At 38.1% G+C, this 18,292-nt stretch overlaps 1 protein-coding gene across 3 annotated transcripts in view; it reads left to right on the top strand.

Annotated features, from left to right (window-relative positions):
- The window catches only part of BMPR1B (bone morphogenetic protein receptor type 1B), a 448,166-nt gene that overhangs the window by 53,731 nt on the left and 376,143 nt on the right, over positions 1–18,292 (top strand). The window contains exon 2 of one of the 3 annotated variants that reach the window (XM_018049150.1): positions 6,567–6,622. The exons of the other annotated variants lie outside the window; for them this stretch is intronic. The gene's annotated coding sequence lies outside the window, so the exon portion shown is untranslated. The remainder of the gene's footprint in view (positions 1–6,566; positions 6,623–18,292) is intronic. 3 annotated transcript variants of the gene reach the window in all.

Below are 18,292 nucleotides of genomic sequence, written 5' to 3'. Positions count from 1 at the left end.
ATTGGCCAACAGAAAAATAATAGAATTCTCTATCATCAAAACTACCATTTACTAGGAAAACCTATAATCACTTTTTAAAATCCAGATGCATATCAGAATTATCTTTGAATATTTTGAAAAATACAAATGCCCAGCTATTGCTTTTTTTCTCCAAAGCTCCAGATGTGTTTCTAATGAGCAGCCATGTTTATAAACAAATAAACTGGGTGATGATCTTTTACTTTTATCTAGTCTGTTTCACTTTTTCTGTTTCATATTCAGTGCTCTCATTTCATTTACTTTGTTTTCCAGTTTCTCCATCTCTTCTTTTTTTTTTTATGTTCTTTCTCAAGTTTTTACCAAATGTAGTAGAAAAACTTTTGTGTATATATATATATACACACATATATATATATGCTCAAACTATATATATACTTTTGTGTATATATATATACACACACACATATATATATATATATATATATATATGCTCAAACTACCGCACAGTTGCTGTCATCTCACACGCTAGTAAAGTAATGGTCAAAATTCTCCAAGCCTGGCTTCAGCAGTACGTAAGCCGTGAACTTCCAGATGTTCAAGCTGGTTTTAGAAAAGGCAGAGGAACCAGAAATCAAATTGCCAACATCCGCTGGATCATCAAAAAAGCAAGAGAGTTCTAGAAAAACATCTATTTCTACTTTATTGACTATGCCAAAGCATTTGACTGTGTGGATCACAATAAACTGTGGAAAATTCTAAAAGAGATGGGAATACCAGACCACCTGACCTCCTTCTTGAGAAACCTGTATGCAGGTCAGGAAGCAACAGTTAGCACTGGACATGGAACAACAGACTGGTTCCAAATAGGAAAAGGCTGTATATTGTCACCCTGCTTATTTAACTTATATGCAGAGTACATCATGAGAAACGCTGGGCTGGAAGAAGCACAAGCTGGAATCAAGATTGCCAGGAGAAATATCAATAACCTCAGATATGCAGATGACACCACCCTTATGGGAGAAAGTGAAGAGGAACTAAACAGCCTCTTGATGAAAGTGAAAGAGGAGAGTGAAAAAGTTGACTTAAAACCCAGCACTCAGAAAACTAAGGTCATGGCATCCGGTCCCATCACTTCATGGCAGATACATGGGGAAACAGTGGAAACAGTGTCAGACTTTAGTTTTTTGGGCTCCAAAATCACTGCAGATGGTGATTACAGCCAGTAAATTAAAAGAAGGTTAGGAGGAAAGTTATGACCAACCTAGATAGCATATTCAAAAGCAGAGACATTACTTTGTCAACAAAGGTCCGTCTAGTCAAGGCAATGGTTTTTCCAGTGGTCATGTATGGATGTGAGTGGAGAGGGAAATGGCAACCCACTCCAGTGTTCTTGCCTAGAGAATCCCAGGGATGGGGGAGCCTGGTGGGCTGCCGTCTATGGGGTCACACAGAGTCAGACACAACTGAAGCGACTTAGCAGCAGCAGCATGTATGGATGTGAGAACTGGACTATAAAGAAAGCTGAGCACTGAAGAACTGATGCTTTTGAACTGTGGTGTTGGAGAAGACTCTTGAGAATCCCTTGGACTGCAAGGAGGTCCAACCAGTCCATCCTAAAGGAGATTAGTCCTGGGTGTTCATTGGAAGGACTGATGTTAAGGCTGAAGCTCCAATACTTTGGCCAACTCCTACGAAGAGCTGACTCATTGGAAAACACCCTGATGCTGGGAAAGATTGAGGGCAGGAGGAGAAGGGGACAACAGAGGATGAGATGGCTGGATGGCATCACTGACTCGATGGACATGGGTTTGGGTGGACTCTGGGAGTTGGTGATGGACTGGGAGGCCTGGTGTGCTGTGGTTCATGGGGTCGCAAAGAGTTGGACACAACTTGGCGACTGAACTGAATATAAATAGTATGTATAATATATATATTTTAGAAAACTTAAGAAATTTTGCCTAACAAAATTTATGACATTTTGATTCCACTTGTTGATTTAATATGAATCAGTTCAGTTCAGCCACTCAGTCATGTCCGACTGTTTGCGACCCCATGAATCGCAGCATGCCAGGCCTCCCTGTTCATCATCATTTCCTGGAGTTCACTCAAACTCACGTCCATCGTGTCCATGATGCCATCCAGCCATCCCATCCTTTGTCGTCCCCTTCTCCTCCTGCCTCCAATCCCTCCTAGCATCAGAGTCTTTTCCAATGAGTCAACTCCTTGCATGATGTGACCAAAATATTGGAGTTTCAGCTTTAGCGTTAGTCCTTCCAAAGAACACCCAGGACTGATTTCCTTTAGAATGGACTGGTTGGATCTCCTTGCAGTCCAAGGGACTCTCAAGAGTCTTCTCCAACACCACAGTTCAAAACCATCAATTCTTTGGTGCTCAGGTTTCTTCACAGAACAACTTACACATCCATATATGACCACTGGAAAAACCATAGCCTTGATTAGATGGACCTTTGTTGGCAAAGTAATGTCTCTGTTTTTGCATATGTTATCTAGGTTGGTCATAACTTTCCTTCCAAGGAGTAAGCGTCTTTTAATTTCCTGCCTGCAGTCACCATCTGCAGTGATTTTGGAGCCCCCCAAAATAAAGTCTGACACTGTTTCCACTGTTTCCCCTTCTATTTCCCATGAAGTGATGGGACCAGATGCCATGATTTTCATTTTCTGAATGTTGAGCTTTAAGCCAACTTTTTCACTCTCCTCTTTCACTTTCATCAAGAGGCTGTTTAGTTCCTCTTCACTTTCTGCCATAAGGGTGGTGTCATCTGCATATCTGAGGTTGTTGATATTTCTCCCGGCAATCTTGATTCCAGCTTATGCTTCTTCCAGCCCAGCGTTTCTCATGATGTACTCTGCATATAAGTTAAATAAGCAGGGTGACAATATACAGCCTTGATGTACTCCTTTTCCTATTTGGAACCAGTCTGTTGTTCCATGTCCAGTGCTAACTGTTGCTTCCTGACCTCGAGTAGAATGCTAGATTTCTAATATAAGAAAATAGATATGTAGCAAGCAACAAAGGTTTTTACTGTGTAGCACTGGGAACTATAATCAATATCTTGTAATAATCTATAATGGAAACTAACCTCAAAAATAATACATGAGCATATGTATAATGGAATCACCTTGCTGGGCACGGGAAACATTGTTGGTCAACTGTACTTCAATAAAATATATAAAGAAAAATTCAGTGGATTAGCAACTTCATTCCATCTGTAACTCATTCTTTTATGACTGAGTAATAAATATTCCACTGTGTATACATGTATCACATCTTTATCCTTTGAGCTGGTGAGGGCACTAGGGTTTCTTTCAGATCTTAGATATTATAAATACTGTTCCTATGAATATTGAGGTGCATTATCTTTTTGAATTAGTGTTTTCATTTTTTTCTGGGTATACCCAGGTGTGGAATTGCTGGATCATATTGTAGTTGTATTTTTAGTTTTCTTAGGAAATGTCATTTCTGTTTTCCATGGTGGCTGTGCCAATTCACATTCATACCAACACTGTATTTGGAAAAATTATACTGTGGTTGGAGTGTGTGTGTGTGTAAAGGTCTCTCAGTTTTGTCTGGCTCTTTCGATCCCGTGGCCTGTAGTCTGCCAGCTCCTCTGTCCATATAATTCTTCAGGTCAGAATATTGGAGTGCATAGCCTTTCCCTTCTCCAGGGGATCTTCCCAACCCAGGGGTCAAACCCAGGTCTCCCATACTGCAGGCGGATTCTTTACCATCTGAGCAACCCAACATTTATTATTTGTAGCACTTTCATGATAGTCATTTTGACAGGTCTAATATCTCATTATGGTTTTGATTTGCATTTCTCTATTAGGCATGTTAAGCTTCTTTTCAGGTGCCTGTTTGCCATCCATATGTTTTCTTTGGAAAAAAAAAAGTCTATTCAGGTCTTCTGCCCATTTTTTGATTGGGTCATTTATTTTTTTGATACTGAATTGCATGAGTTTTTTCATATCACCCTTCGGTCATACCGTTTGCAATTTTTTTTTCCTTTTCAGTTGGTTGTCTTTTCATTTTGTTGGTAGTTATCTTTGCTGTGCAAGAGCTTTTAAGTGTGATTAGGTCTCATTTGTTTATTTGATTTACAAGAGGAACAAAAATAAATAGAGCTGTGTCAGTGTCCTGTGCTCTCTTCCAGGAGTTTCATGGTTTCAGATCTTACATTTGGATCTTCAGTCCATCTTAAGTTTATTTTGCATATGGTGTCGAGGAATGTTCTAATTTTGTTCTTTCACCTGTAGCTGGCCAGTATTCCCAGCACCGAGTATTAAAGAATCTCTTTTATTCAGTGTGTGTTCTTGACTCCCTTGTTGTTGATTGATTGACCGTAGGTATGTGGGTCTCTTTCTGGGATTTCTGTCCTGTTTCATTGATCTGTGTCTGTTTTTGTTCCAGTGCCATGCTGTTGTGATAACTGTGGCTTTGTAGTATAGTCTGAAGTCAGTGGATATGATTCCTCCAGTTCTGTTTTTCTTTTTTCAGGATTGTTTTGGCTATTTGGGGGACTTTTGTGTTTACATATGAATTTTAAACCTCTTTGTTCTAGTTCTATGAAAAATGTCCTTGGTATTTTGACAGGGATTGCATTGATACTGTAGATTGCTGAGGATAGTATGGTACCTTTAACAACATTGAGTCTTCCTATCCAAGAACATGGTATATCTTTCCATCTGTTTGAGTTGTCTTCAGTTTCTTTCCTTTTTTTTTTTTTTTAATCAGGCTAAGGACAAGATTTATTTATTTATTTATTATTATTATTTTTTACGATTTAAAATGTTTAATTTTTTATTTTTTTTAAATTTTAAAATCTTTAATTCTTACATGCGTTCCCAAACATGAACCCCCCTCCCACCTCCCTCCCCATAACATCTCTCTGGGTCATCCCCATGCACCAGCTCCAAGCATGCTGTATCCTGCATCAGACATAGACTGGCGATTCAATTCTTACATGATAGTATACATGTTAGAATGTCATTCTCCCAAATCATCCCACCCTCTCCCTCTCCCTCTGAGTCCAAAAGTCCATTATACATATCTGTGTCTCTTTCCCTGTCTTGCATACAGGGTCATCATTGCCATCTTCCTAAATTCCATATATATGTGTTAGTATACTGTATTGGTGTTTTTCTTTCTGGCTTACTTCACTCTGTATAATCGGCTCCAGTTTCATCCATCTCATCAGAACTGATTCAAATGAATTCTTTTTAACGGCTGAGTAATACTCCATTGTGTATATGTACCACAGCTTTCTTATCCATTCATCTGCTGATGGACATCTAGGTTGTTTCCATGTCCTAGCTATTATAAACAGTGCTGCGATGAACATTGGGGTACATGTGTCTCTTTCAATTCTGGTTTCCTCGGTGTGTATGCCCAGCAGTGGGATTGCTGGGTCATAAGGTAGTTCTATTTGCAATTTTTTAAGGAATCTCCACACTGTTCTCCATAGTGGCTGTACTAGTTTGCATTCCCACCAACAGTGTAGGAGGGTTCCCTTTTCTCCACACCCTCTCCAGCATTTATTGCTTGCAGATTTTTGGATCGCAGCCATTCTGACTGGTGTGAAGTGGTACCTCATTGTGGTTTTGATTTGCATTTCTCTAATAATGAGTGATGTTGAGCATCTTTTCATGTGTTTGTTAGCCATCCGTATGTCTTCTTTGGAGAAATGTCTATTTAGTTCTTTGGCCCATTTTTTGATTGGGTCATTTATTTTTCTGGAATTGAGCTGCAGAAGTTGTTTGTATATTTTTGAGATTAGTTGTTTGTCAGTTGCTTCATTTGCTATCATTTTCTCCCGTTCAGAAGGCTTTCAGTTTCTTTCATTAGCATCTTACAGTTTTTGAAGTTCAGGTCTTTTGCCTCCTTCAGCAGTTTTATTGCTTGAGTATTATTTGTAGGTAGGACATCATATAAAATTGTCCTCATTGAATACACTTTAATTTCACCTCCTTTACACCATTATATGGACTTCCCTGGTGGCTCAGACGGTAAAGTGTCTGTCTACAAGGTGGGAGACCTGGGTTCGATCCCTGGGTCAGGAAGATCTGCTGGAGAAGGAAATGGCAATCCACTCCAGTGCTATTGCCTGGAAAATCCCATGGACAGAGGAGCCTGATAGGTTACAGTCCATGGGGTCGCAAAGAGTCGGACATGACTGAGCGACTTCACTTTCACTTCACTTTACACCATTATAATTGAAACAACAACAAAACTTGCACAGGTTCACTTGAAATGAAGTTACCCTGATAAAGGTACAGAATATTAGTTCTTTTATTTTGTATAAACTCTGGATGATATAGCTTCAGGTGAATTTACTTTGAACTCTCCAAAGGTCATGCTGATAATAAGTCAGTATAAGCAAAAGGTACCTAGTACAGCTGTTTTCTTCTCAATTACTAGTCTCATTTAATGCTTCTTTCCATTGATTTTCCCCATCCCTTTTGCATACACTATACAGTCCCTCCCTGCCAACTTGAAGAAGAGAGAAGCAGTACTTTGCATGAATAATTTTTTTCTTCTCTTTCTAAAACACATTTGTTTTACTCTTCAGAAACAGAGGCCAACCATCTGAAGGACTCAAGAATACCAGGCAGCTTTCTACTGTAGGTAAAAAACTTTTGCATCAAGCTACATATCCATGTGGTCTCTGCTAGTATCCGAGATTTGAGGCATAAGTACAGCCACGTGTTCGCCCATGGGGAAAGGAGGAACGCAGGTGGTTCCTGTTATTTTCCCTTAGAACCTGCCTCTTGAAGGAAGTACGTGTGTCGGTGAAGGTGTATCAGTGCCACCTTTAAGTTGTTTTGCACTTGTATGCAGGCACAGAAGAGCCTGTGAATTTACAGCTTTTTTGCCTCTAAAACAAGTTGGCAATGGACTAACATCCAAATGGCACCGTTTTTTGTTTTTTTTTCTGCATTTGTGCTATAAAATGAAACTCTCAAGAAATAAGGAGAGAGAATTATGCAGGCTGTTGCTATCAATTCAAGGTACATAGCTTTTTGAGTCAAATTCCTTTATTATGTATATGTTGGTGTTTATTTGCTTCCAAACCAAAGTATTTTTATTGTTTTGTGTTGAAGACCTGCTACAGTGTGTTCAACACTTGTTGGGCATATTCTGTCTTTAATGAATACCATATTCTTTTATTTTTTTTTGGTATTTGCAACACCATTCATTCATTTTTCATTGACAGTTAAATTACCACTTGAGAGTATCTGTTGACTAGAAAACAAATCCTCTACTTTTAATAATAAACCAGGAATCCTTCAGAATAACTCCCACACCAATTGATAGAAGGGGTCAGGGAGAAGGTATGAGTAGTGGAAATGTGTAGCTGAGGTATACAGCCTTGCCATCAGACACAGCTGTGTTAGAGTTGGTGCTCTTTGAAGATAAAATGGTCAGTGGTCATTGTCCAGATCATCTTTGTCTCAGATGCCTAAGTGCCACTCCAGGGTTCTTTAATGGGTACCATATTACCTTGGTAACACTGTAAATAAGCATATAAACAAATAGTCACCCTAGTCGAATAGGTCCTTTTGTTCCTTCTAGAGTTGAATAGGTCCTTTTGTTCCAGGGAATAAAAGTATCTACTAGATACTAGTGGTATCTAGTAGTATCTTGAGTAGGTATCTACTCCAGTAGTATCTAGTCATCTTCTAGGATTAGAAATTCAGTGCAGCAGGAGAAGGTATAAATTTGATCTGTAAATGGAAATAGGCAGCAAATTGTATTGTTATCCCAAGGTCAGGAATCTAACAAGATTGGTATGCGAGACTACATCAAACATTTCATTACAGAGACAAACCAAGTGCAATTTGATTTTTAATTTAAAAAGTCTTAAGTCTGTTTTTTTACAATAAATAAAATACACTTCATATCTAAATCTCTTCTACTATAAAGATAAAACCTAGACTGTTTTTCTTGAAACTGTCGATTACAAGTGGTCAGGATAAACATGCCAAGTATACATTTCTGGGGTGTATTGTGTTGCTTTTTCACCCTTGTGTCTTGAGTGGCTTCCTCAGTGTCAGGCACATAGTTGGGTAGTTAACTGATGCTAATTGGGTTAATTTGGCATGATTCTTTCAAACAGGGATCAGATATCTTTATTATATGTATTGTATATAATGTATAATATATTCAGCTTATAAACTGTATTTAACATGTAAATTATATATATTTGCATCTTTATCATGGATCAAATATTTTAATTAGTTGTATCTAATACATAAATATGTACATAAAATTTTTTTTAAATAGTCCATAGCATAGTGTTAGGAAGACTGGGTAGAAAATTTACTGGTTACAAGGAAAATCAGATGTTTACATGTTTCCTTATGAAATGAGAAAAAGGTAGCATAATGAAGGTAATTGAATACTTATCAAAGTTCTCAAATGGCTGATTTTCAGACTCAATGAATGTATTTAGTTATGATAATGCTTATTGTTGCATAATGATGATAGCTCAAACTGTATAGTGCTCAGCTAGTAGAAAGAACAAATTTATTTCTTCATGTTACGTTCAGAACAGATTTCCTGACTAGCAGATGGTTCTTTGATTAATGATTTAAGGACCCAGGCTGACCTTATTTTATGGCTCCACCATTTCCCATGTGTGGCCTCCATGGTGCTTACGTGCTTCAGGCTGAGGGGAGAGACCAGGGAAATTGCACACTGGAGGTTCCGTGGGCCAGGAGTAGAGGTGCTGCATCCGTTAGTGGCTGTGCTCACATCCCATTGGCTAGAACTCACCTGCCTAACTCACGGCTCCTCACCTACCTTCCAGGAACTAGGAGTGTAGTCTAGCCATGTGCTAGACCGTAGGTAATCAACTGCAATACACTCTTCTTTCATCACTGTTTCTTTTTATTAATCACGTGACTCCAATAGGGCTGTTATACTCCAATCTAGCCTGATCATTAGAAGAATTAATGGCTCTTTTAAAAAATCAAAGCTAACTGAATGTTTGAGTACAAAATTCCTAAGTTTAAGAACTGCTAAGCTTCGATACCTTGGTCATGACAGATTTCTCCAGTGCCAGGGAGGGAACCTTTGAATCCAAATATTTTCTCTGTATAAAAGGCCCACCCACAATAACATTCATTTGCAGAAGGAAATGATTTATTGCTCCCTGTGAATGAGTGCCAAAAAAAGTTTTCTACTGAAATTTGGTGCCAGTGTTTCCATATAAACATAATTTTACTATATTCGGAGATGTGGAAATTTATTTTTTCCATAGAATTTATAGGTTTTGTGATGTAAAGGGTTCTCATAAAGTCCTTGTGCAGTTTGAAAACTTGAAAATATTTAACTTTTATAGTTCAAAAATTTATGTTGTAGAAATGACATAAACAAGATCTAGAGGACATTTAAAGCTTTTTTCTTCCAGGTTACTTGGTCTGCTTGGCAGAGGATATTGTTTTATATTCTCATTCATTAAACATGCGCTGGGTACCAGCTGTGTATTGTGTCATGGGCACACATTTGTTCCCTAGTTCTCTAGAATTTAGAGTCAGGTTGAGGAGAGAAGCTCTTAATCTATGAACTCAACACGTAATCTATTCTGTTAGAGGAAATGGTGAAGGAGAAAGAGACCTATTTCTGAGGAGAGTTTCTGATGCTTTCATAATGATGACATATCATCTTGGTCTTGTTTTAATAGTCAATTGTTATTTACCTGAAATAGAAGGGCTTTAGAGTATTCAGGGCAAAGAAAAGCACAGGCAAAGTGGTGAAGCTTTGGACAATTCATGACATGATTTGGATCCTGGAATTAGTTTTCAAAGGCTGGGAGTTTGGCAGGTTAGGGAGTAAATGTGGGTTGTATGCCCTTCCCAGTAGACTGGACTGGCTTTTCAGAGCACACTGAGGCTTTTTACTTTTTTCCATAGGCACCAGATAGGTCTCTGAGTTTTCAATATGGACAATGATACAAGCTGTATTTTAGAATGATAACCCTGTTAGCTGTGTAAATAATGTGTTAATGTTAAAAAGACCAGAGGAAGCTGAGAGAGAATGAGGGCCGTCTCTGGGAGTGGAGAGCCCAAAATGGTTAAGGGAGAGAGTCCACAAGTAGAATTGCCCAAAGTTTTTCATCAGTTTCTAAAAGTGGTTTTTCGGTTTGTCATGAGAAATTGCAAAGATAATAATAAGTAAAATTGAGTAGTATCTTTGACCCAAATTTTAACACATTTATTTTAAATATAGTTTTTGGATTTTGCGTTATATGTCAAATGCAGAAAAACAAAAGTTAACAAAGTACAGGAAGATGAAGACAACCTTTATTGCTTCTTGTTATGAAAATAATTGATGTTTTACTTATGGCTTCTTCCTTACTTCATCTCATGTAAGGATTTTTACCATTGTTCTAATTTTAGTAGCAAACTGGTTAATTACACAGTTATTTACAGAACACCTACATGTGCTCAGAGATGATCTAGTTTATGAAGATGAACTATAAATCTCCTGCCATTGTGGAGCTGAATATTCTCTTAAAGGAGACAGATAATATATAAAATAAATAAGAAAATCTACATACAGTGGCAGGTGTTCATAACACCCATGGAGAAAAGTAAAACAGAGGAAGAGGCATGGCAACCATGGAAAGGTCTGTTATTATCAACTAGTGATCAGGGAGGGCACTCAGAAGGCAGCATATGAGGAGAGACCTGAAGGTTATGAGGAAACAAGCTACGTGGATTCCGAGGGAAAGGGTTTCCAAGTAGAGGGAACAGCCAGTGCTCAGATGGAGGAAGGAAACTGGGAGACCTGTATGTGAGGAACACCAGGATGGCAGTGTGGCTGGAAGAGTAGGACAGAGGGGAGGAGACGGGGTCTGAGAGGGAGATGGAGGCCTTCTTGCTGTAGCCTTGTAGGCTGCTGTTGGGATTCTGGGATTTTCCCTGAATTAAATGAGGTAGAGAGTTTTGAGTAGAGATGTGACATCATCTGGCTGACGTTTTCAAAGGGTAGCATTGGCTGTTATGTTGAGGGCAGACTGTAGTGGGCCAGGATGGAGGCGGTGAGGAGGCCACCTCAACAATCCAGTTACGAGAGAAAATGCTGGCTTGGACTAGAGTGATAGTGGTAGAGATGGTGAGGAATGGTCATACTTAGGCTGTATATGCTGACCAATGGCATATGCGGTGTGAGAGAGGAGTCAAGGATGACACCGAAGGTTTTTGCCTGTACAACTGGAAGAATGGGGTTAGCATTGTCAAAATAGGGAAAACAAGAACCCAGAGTATAGTTTGAGCATCACAGAGTTGCTCTGTCTATACGATACACAGGTGAAAAAGGCCAAGGAGATAGTTGCCAGATACACTACCCTGAAAGTCTAAAGGTCAGAGTAGAATTTTGAGTATGCCAGGATGGTGTTTGGATGAAAAATAGAGTTAATTTAAAACTGGTTTTAAATAACCCAAATATCATCTATTTATAAATCAGTTCAGTTCAGTCACTCAGTCGTGTCCGACTTTTTGTGACCCAGTGAATCGCAGCACGCCAGGCCTCCCTGTCCATCACCAACTCCCGGAGTTCACTCAGACTCACATCCATTGAGTCAGTGATGCCATCCAGCCATCTCATCCTCTGTCCTCCCCTTCTCCTCCTGCCCCCAGTCTTTCCCAGCATCAGAGTCTTTTTCAATGAGTCAACTCTTCGCATGAGGTGACCAAAGTACTGGAGTTTATTTAACACTTAAAATGAATTGGGATATGTTGCAATGACAAGAAGAAAATAGATTGTCTCTATAAGGATATATTTCTCAGGGACTTTTTCCTTTTCTATTCATATTAAAATTCTTTTTTAAAAAAAATATTCTCATTTTTATAAATCCAGGATTCAGTATAGGAGAACTTCAGAGATGGTTTTTCTTTAATTTGGGCTCAGAAAATAAGCTTTCCTAAAAACACAGCATGTTACTGCCATATGTAAACATTATGCTTACCAATTGTTTACCTACGACCTTATTCTGCTTTCCAGTAATAAGAGTTTTTGACAGGGTCACACAGTGAATGCCAGAGTAGAACTCTTGAAAGAGTGTGGGCCCTGAAATACATCCTGATTTTGCAATTTATTAGCTGGCTGAACTTAGGCAAGTTACTTACCATCCTTATCCCCTGTTTTCCTTATTAGTAAGCTAGAGATAATGCAACTGTAAGATTGGATTGTTGTGAGGATTAAAGGTATTAGTACATACAAAGTCCTTAGATAGGGCATATAGTAAGGGCATAAGTGTTAGATATTATTATTTGCTATTGATTAAGTGGTTAGTATATGTAAAAATTTATAGTGGATACATTGCCTATATTGTTGTACTGTATACTTTTAAACATTTTCTGCACAGAATATATTTGTTGCACAAAATAACAGTATTAATGGGAGACTAAATTAAAAAAAATTAGTGTGAACTCTACTACAAATTAATGAGGCATTTTTATTTCTTTCTTAGTCCCTCTTAGACATGTTCTCTTGCATATTTAATGTACCTTTCTGTCATTTTCCATGTTGTAATATGGTCATAATGATTATACATTTTAATGTAATAAAATTTATTTGGTTATACTTCTGATGGATATTTGGACTACTATAACTATAAATAGTGTTATATGATATTGGGAATTATGCATACTTTCCAGCAAATAATTCTCCTTTATTTCACTTCCTGGGATTATAGACCTAAAAGTAGAATTATGTGGAAAAGGAATATATGCTTTGGAAACATTTTCCTAAGTTTCTTTCAAAGCTGTGCAGCATATCCTCCTATTAATGATGTATCATCAATAGTGGTAATTTTTGTTTTGATAATTTAGTGGTTATTGGTAATATTGATAAATAGATATTAAACTATTAGTAAAAATCTTATTTTTGCTAATTTGAGGGGCTTCCCTCATAGTTCAGTTGGTTAAGAATCCGCCTGCGATGCAGGAGACCCCGGTTTGATTCCTGGGTTGGGAAGATCTGCTGGAGAAGGGAAAGGCTACCCAGTCCAATATTCTGGCCTGGAGAATTCCATGGACTGTATAGTCCATGAGGTCGCAAAGAGTCAGATGCAACTGAGTGACTTTCACTTTCACATGATAAAGAACATGGGTGTTGGGGTTAGGCTGTCTGCATCTGAATCCCAGAATCACCTTAACTAGATGTGTGATCTTGGGAAGGGTACTTACTGTTCTTAAGCACTGGCTTTACTGGACTGTAAAGTGTGGATAATGCCATAGCCTGCCTACTGTGGCCATTGTAAGGATTAAGTCGGATGATATGTATCAGAAGAACATAGTGGCTGATGTTTTGTAAGGTTATTACTGTTTCACTCAGTTTTTTTCTGAGTGCTTTTGATTCTCAGTATGAACAATTATGTCAAACACTTTTACAATTTGTGTACATTTTTATCTTCTGTGGATTGTTTTTTTTGGAGGACTTAAGCATATTTTGTGCTAAATGATGACATTTTTCATAGCATATAGTATATATGTGCATTTTATTGATATTTTGGTACTGTCTAGTTTCTTTGGTTTGTTGGTTTTCCTTTCTTTCACTTGTGTTTTATTTTAAAATGGCATGCGTCATTACCACCTCTTCTCATATACCTAATAAATAGTTTATGCTACTGTTTATGTAATTTGAACTGTTTGGATGTGACTCATTCATTCTGTTTGGGATTTATTGTAAAATGTGAAATATGGGTCTCAATTAGTATTTGAGAATATATTACCATTAGTTTTTACTTTGTCATTGTTTTTAATAGCTCAAGTTACTTTTCTGTAGAAATAAAAATGAAGACATGAAATGCTTCTTAGTAAAAATCCAGCTATTGCATTGTTTTCTACATTTTATCTTTTAAAAATTGGATTTCACAGAAGCTAGTCATATGACTTAGAAGACACTATTATCAAGGAAAACAAAGTGGTCCAGGCTTATGCTTTTCTCAAAATCTTTATTTGGAAAAGATAGGTGCAAGTAATTTTCCTTCTCCATCTGTCTGTCTCTAAAGATAGTAATTTCACACTTGTAAAGTCCTTTGAGAATTCATGGTCAGTATAGAAGATAACAGTTTGATTCTGAAGAGAATGCACCACAAAATCCCTATAAAATTTGTTTCCAGGTACGGAACTTTTCAAGTACTCCAATGTAATTTCCTTTTCATAGTTTCAGAAATTTCCCCTTTCCATTCTTTGATTAGATTCTTGCTCTACTGTCCCTTAGGCTTGTGGCTTTTGACGTATTATCCTCACAGCCTCAGTTTCTCTGCCTGGTCTGCACAATGGAAATCTTAATGACAGTTGGTGTCATTCTGTTGATTAGTGCCTGTGTCTAACTAGTTGCCAAATACTTTAAAATGTCTTTTGCTTCTCAAGAATGAGAGATAATATCTCCAGGGTCTGGGTGTAGTGATGGGAGACAAGAGCACCTCAAGAGAAGTTAACAAGACTGATTAGAAAACCTTTTCTGATGTTGTTGTTCAGTCCTTAAGTCATGTCTGACTCTGTGACCCCATGAACTACAGCACACCAAGTGCCTGTCTTCCACTGTCTACCAGAGTTTGCCCAAGTTTATATCCATTTAGTTGGTAATGCTATCTAACAGTCTCATCCTCAGCCTCCCTCTTCTCCTTTTTGCCTTCAGTCCTTCCCAGCATCAGGGTCTTTTCCAGTGAGTCATCTGTTCGCATCAGGTGGCCAAAGTACTGGAGTTTCAGCTTCAGCATCAATCCTTCTAATGAATATTCAGGGTTGATTTCCTATAGGATTGATTGGTTTGATCTCCTTGCAGTCCAAGGGAATCTCAAGAGTCTTCTCCAGCACCACGATTTGAAAGCATCAATTTGGCACTGAGCCTTCTTTATGGTCCATCTCTCACGTCCATACGTGATTACTGCAAAAACCATAGCTTTGACTAGGCCGACCTTTGCTGGCAAAGTGATGTCCCTGCTTTTTAATACACTCTCTAGATTTGTGATAGCTTTCCTTCCAAGGAGCAAGTGTCTTTTAATTATGTGGCTGCAGTCACCTTCTGTAGTGATTTTTGGAGCCCAGGAAAATAAAATGTCATTGCTTCTCATTCTTTCTCTCTTCCAACCACTTTCATGAGGAGGTTCTCATATTGGATGGAATGTGTTATATGCCTAAAATTCACTGAGGTGGAAAATATTGGAACCCACAGTTCTACATGGGTGGTTCTTAACTATCCTTCCCAGGAAGATCACTGAGAGAACTTCAAAAATTTAAGTCAGAAACTGCAGTGGTGCCTAGGCGTTAGTGTTTTGGAAAGCTCAGCTAATGATTCCGTTGTTAACATAGGTTTAAGAACAAATACTCTGAATTAGTTTTATGTAGTGAAAGCAGTACTGCTCTTTGTATTCACTCTTTTCCATTTTACTGAGGACTTCTTTACAGATACCCCTGTGGTCAACTCATTACAGTATTTTTGTCTTGTGCTTTTATTTATACTCCGGCTATTTTAGTTTAGCCTTCTAGGTATTCTCATTTATTCAATGGACAATAATAATATCCAGTATTTATATACTGCTACTTTTGTGCCAGGCAGTGCTACAAGTACCTTGTGTATTTAACTCATATATTTTCCATGACAACTTTATAGGATAAGATACTGTTATTGCCCCCATTTTACATATTAAGAGACTGAGCCACAGAGAGGCTAAATACCTTGCTGAGGGTTATACAGCTATTCAGAGCCAGAGCTGTTCCTCACTGGTAGAGTCGAAGCTTTACCTTCCAGGCAACACTATTTCTGTGGTTGGAGTACCTGCTCCACCTGGAGTACCTGGACTACCAGGGCCTCTCTGGGGTGCTGAGATGAACCCAGTGGACACAACAGAAAAAAATCATACCAATGGGGGAAATTCTAAGGGTGCTCCTGATTTTTAGTCAAGATCTTGTCTCAAAACGCTTTACCACGGAGCTATCCAATATAATTACTTATAATTTTGTATAGTTGAAAATCTGTGATATCTTTACTTCAAGAAATGTTTTATTAGTCTAGACTGATTTTGGGGGGTGATGAATAACTGGACATTTATGGAAAAAAAATTCCACACTCATTCCATAGACAGGTTCAAAACTGTTTAGTTTTCTCTTATAGGGTTAGCCTTGGGCCAGAGGGTACAATTTTATAGTTGGAACTTGCTCAGTCCTCTCTGGGTGAAGGGACTTAATATATTTTTCCCTCTTTTTTTTTTTTTTTCCCCTAATGGGAAAAAAGTCAAATACATATCCAGACATTTGTTAATGCTCATTTACCTTTACAGCTTCTCTTCGTGCCCTCTCATTCTTTGGGCACTGCTGAGTATTACGGGTGGCTAATGAACAAACCTGATTTGAGCTAAAATACTGGCTGATGATAGTGAAGGAGCTACCCATGCTGATACCAGTTGTGTCTACGCAGGAGTTTCCATTTGAGCTCCTGTGGAGGGACTGTGGGAATTTCAGGTCCTGTGGCACAGCCGATGGAAGTATTTTTAGCTCAGAGGCTCTTTCATCAACCCCTATGTCACACTGCTTAAACAGCTGCTTACTCTGTGTGTGTGTAAACAAGTTCTTCTTCGTCCTCCCCAATGACCTAGATCTGAGACCCTAATTCAGTCCTTCATAAATATAGCTTTGCTTCTGGCCTTTAATCTGGGTGCTCTTGTGATTTTCAAGTACATGCTGACAGAGATTTTATGGGAATATAAAAGTATCTGCTTCATGGTGAAAAAAGACTTTTTAACAAGGAGCTCACCCAGTACTGTACATTTGGACACAGACACAGACACAGAACCTTAATAGTGGGACAGAAGTTACCTAGTAAGAACTTGTGTTTTGAAAGGTTGACTTGAAGTATTGTGTTCTGTTATAGTCAGAGGAGCACTTTGCTGCCAAAAGGAACATTTCCTGAAACAGTCTGTCATTCTGAGCTTTTGTTCACTCCTGTTCCTCCAGTTTGCTTCAGGATTACTGAGTGGCTAAACAAATTGAAATTGCCTGGATTTCATATCCATCTTTGCTACAAAACTGTGATGCTCGAAGCCTGGGAAGCAAGTGTATTATTTCACTGCCACTTCCACTGAGGCCCAGCGAGACCCACATTGTATAACTTGTGAGAAAAGGGGTTAGGGAAGCAAGGAATTTTCCTAGGGTACTAGACCTTTACCAGCAGGATTTTAACTCGGTAGTCTGATTAAAAAGTTTATGATCTAACTTCACCAAAAAAATCAACTATGAGGTGAATTAAAGAAAAAAAAAAAAACAAAAAACAAACAACCATTGGAATGTACTCCGTCTACAACAAACCTGTGTTTTCTTGGAGATCTTTACCGAGCTCATAATTTTTGAGCAGTTCGCCAGTGCCTGTATGAAACCTGATTGCTGGTCTGCCTTTCCAGTGGGACTGTAAACTCCTTCAGGGCAAGGAGACTGTTTTGTTCATTGTTTATTCCTGGGACTATGCAGAGTGTTCCACAAAAAAAGTGTTTTAAATTACTTAATGCCTTGTTGTGATGAAAACATATTTTTCTCGTAAAGATACAGTAATGATTTGAATCAACAACAGAAGTCTTTTTCTCTGAGTACTTGAAAGATCTCAGAACTTTTAAGACAGATACTAACTCAATCTCAGAGGGCATTTGTATCTAGGATTCTTAACTCAGGTTGTCAAATCTAAACAAAGTCAAAAGTGTAAGTATATTTGCAGCTCTTACAAGTGTTAACATCACACAGATGCCTAATCTGATTTATACTCAGAAACTTCATGAATGAAAAGAAGTACATTTAAACTGTCAGGGAAAAAAGAACCTGATTCATTCTACTTTTAGCATTGACTTTAAGCATATAATATATGTTGCTAAAACTAGACTTTTTCAGAAATATGGTATTCACAATAATTCGAATAGTGGATTCTGAGAGAGATCATTAGTGCTCACAATATGCTTTAACTCTTACCAGCTGTGACAGGCCACACCATTGCTGTTCCTCAGATTTTGCCTAGAAGCTTTGAAAGAATCTGTTTATAAACTGGAACCAATACTTAAGTGTCACTGGATTAACACTTCAGAATTTCATGTTTACACGTATATTTCACAACTCTCTTTAATATGCTTTAAAGCTGGCTGAGACTTATTTATGTGTTACACAGCTATACTGGGTTCCATAATCTATACCTACTTTCTTTTGAAATTAAATTTACTGCCACAGAAAATTGTGGTGAAAATAAAGCCAAAAGGTGTTGCAGCCTACTAATTGAAAACATGCATTCTGTAACTGGTAAGCATTA

The sequence above is a fragment of the Capra hircus genome, chromosome 6 (genome assembly GCF_001704415.2).
Source record: "Capra hircus breed San Clemente chromosome 6, ASM170441v1, whole genome shotgun sequence".
Classification (NCBI taxonomy): Eukaryota; Metazoa; Chordata; class Mammalia; order Artiodactyla; family Bovidae; genus Capra; species Capra hircus.
The sequence above is the reverse complement of the archived record's forward strand: the minus strand, read 5'-3'. Positions and strand labels throughout refer to the sequence as shown.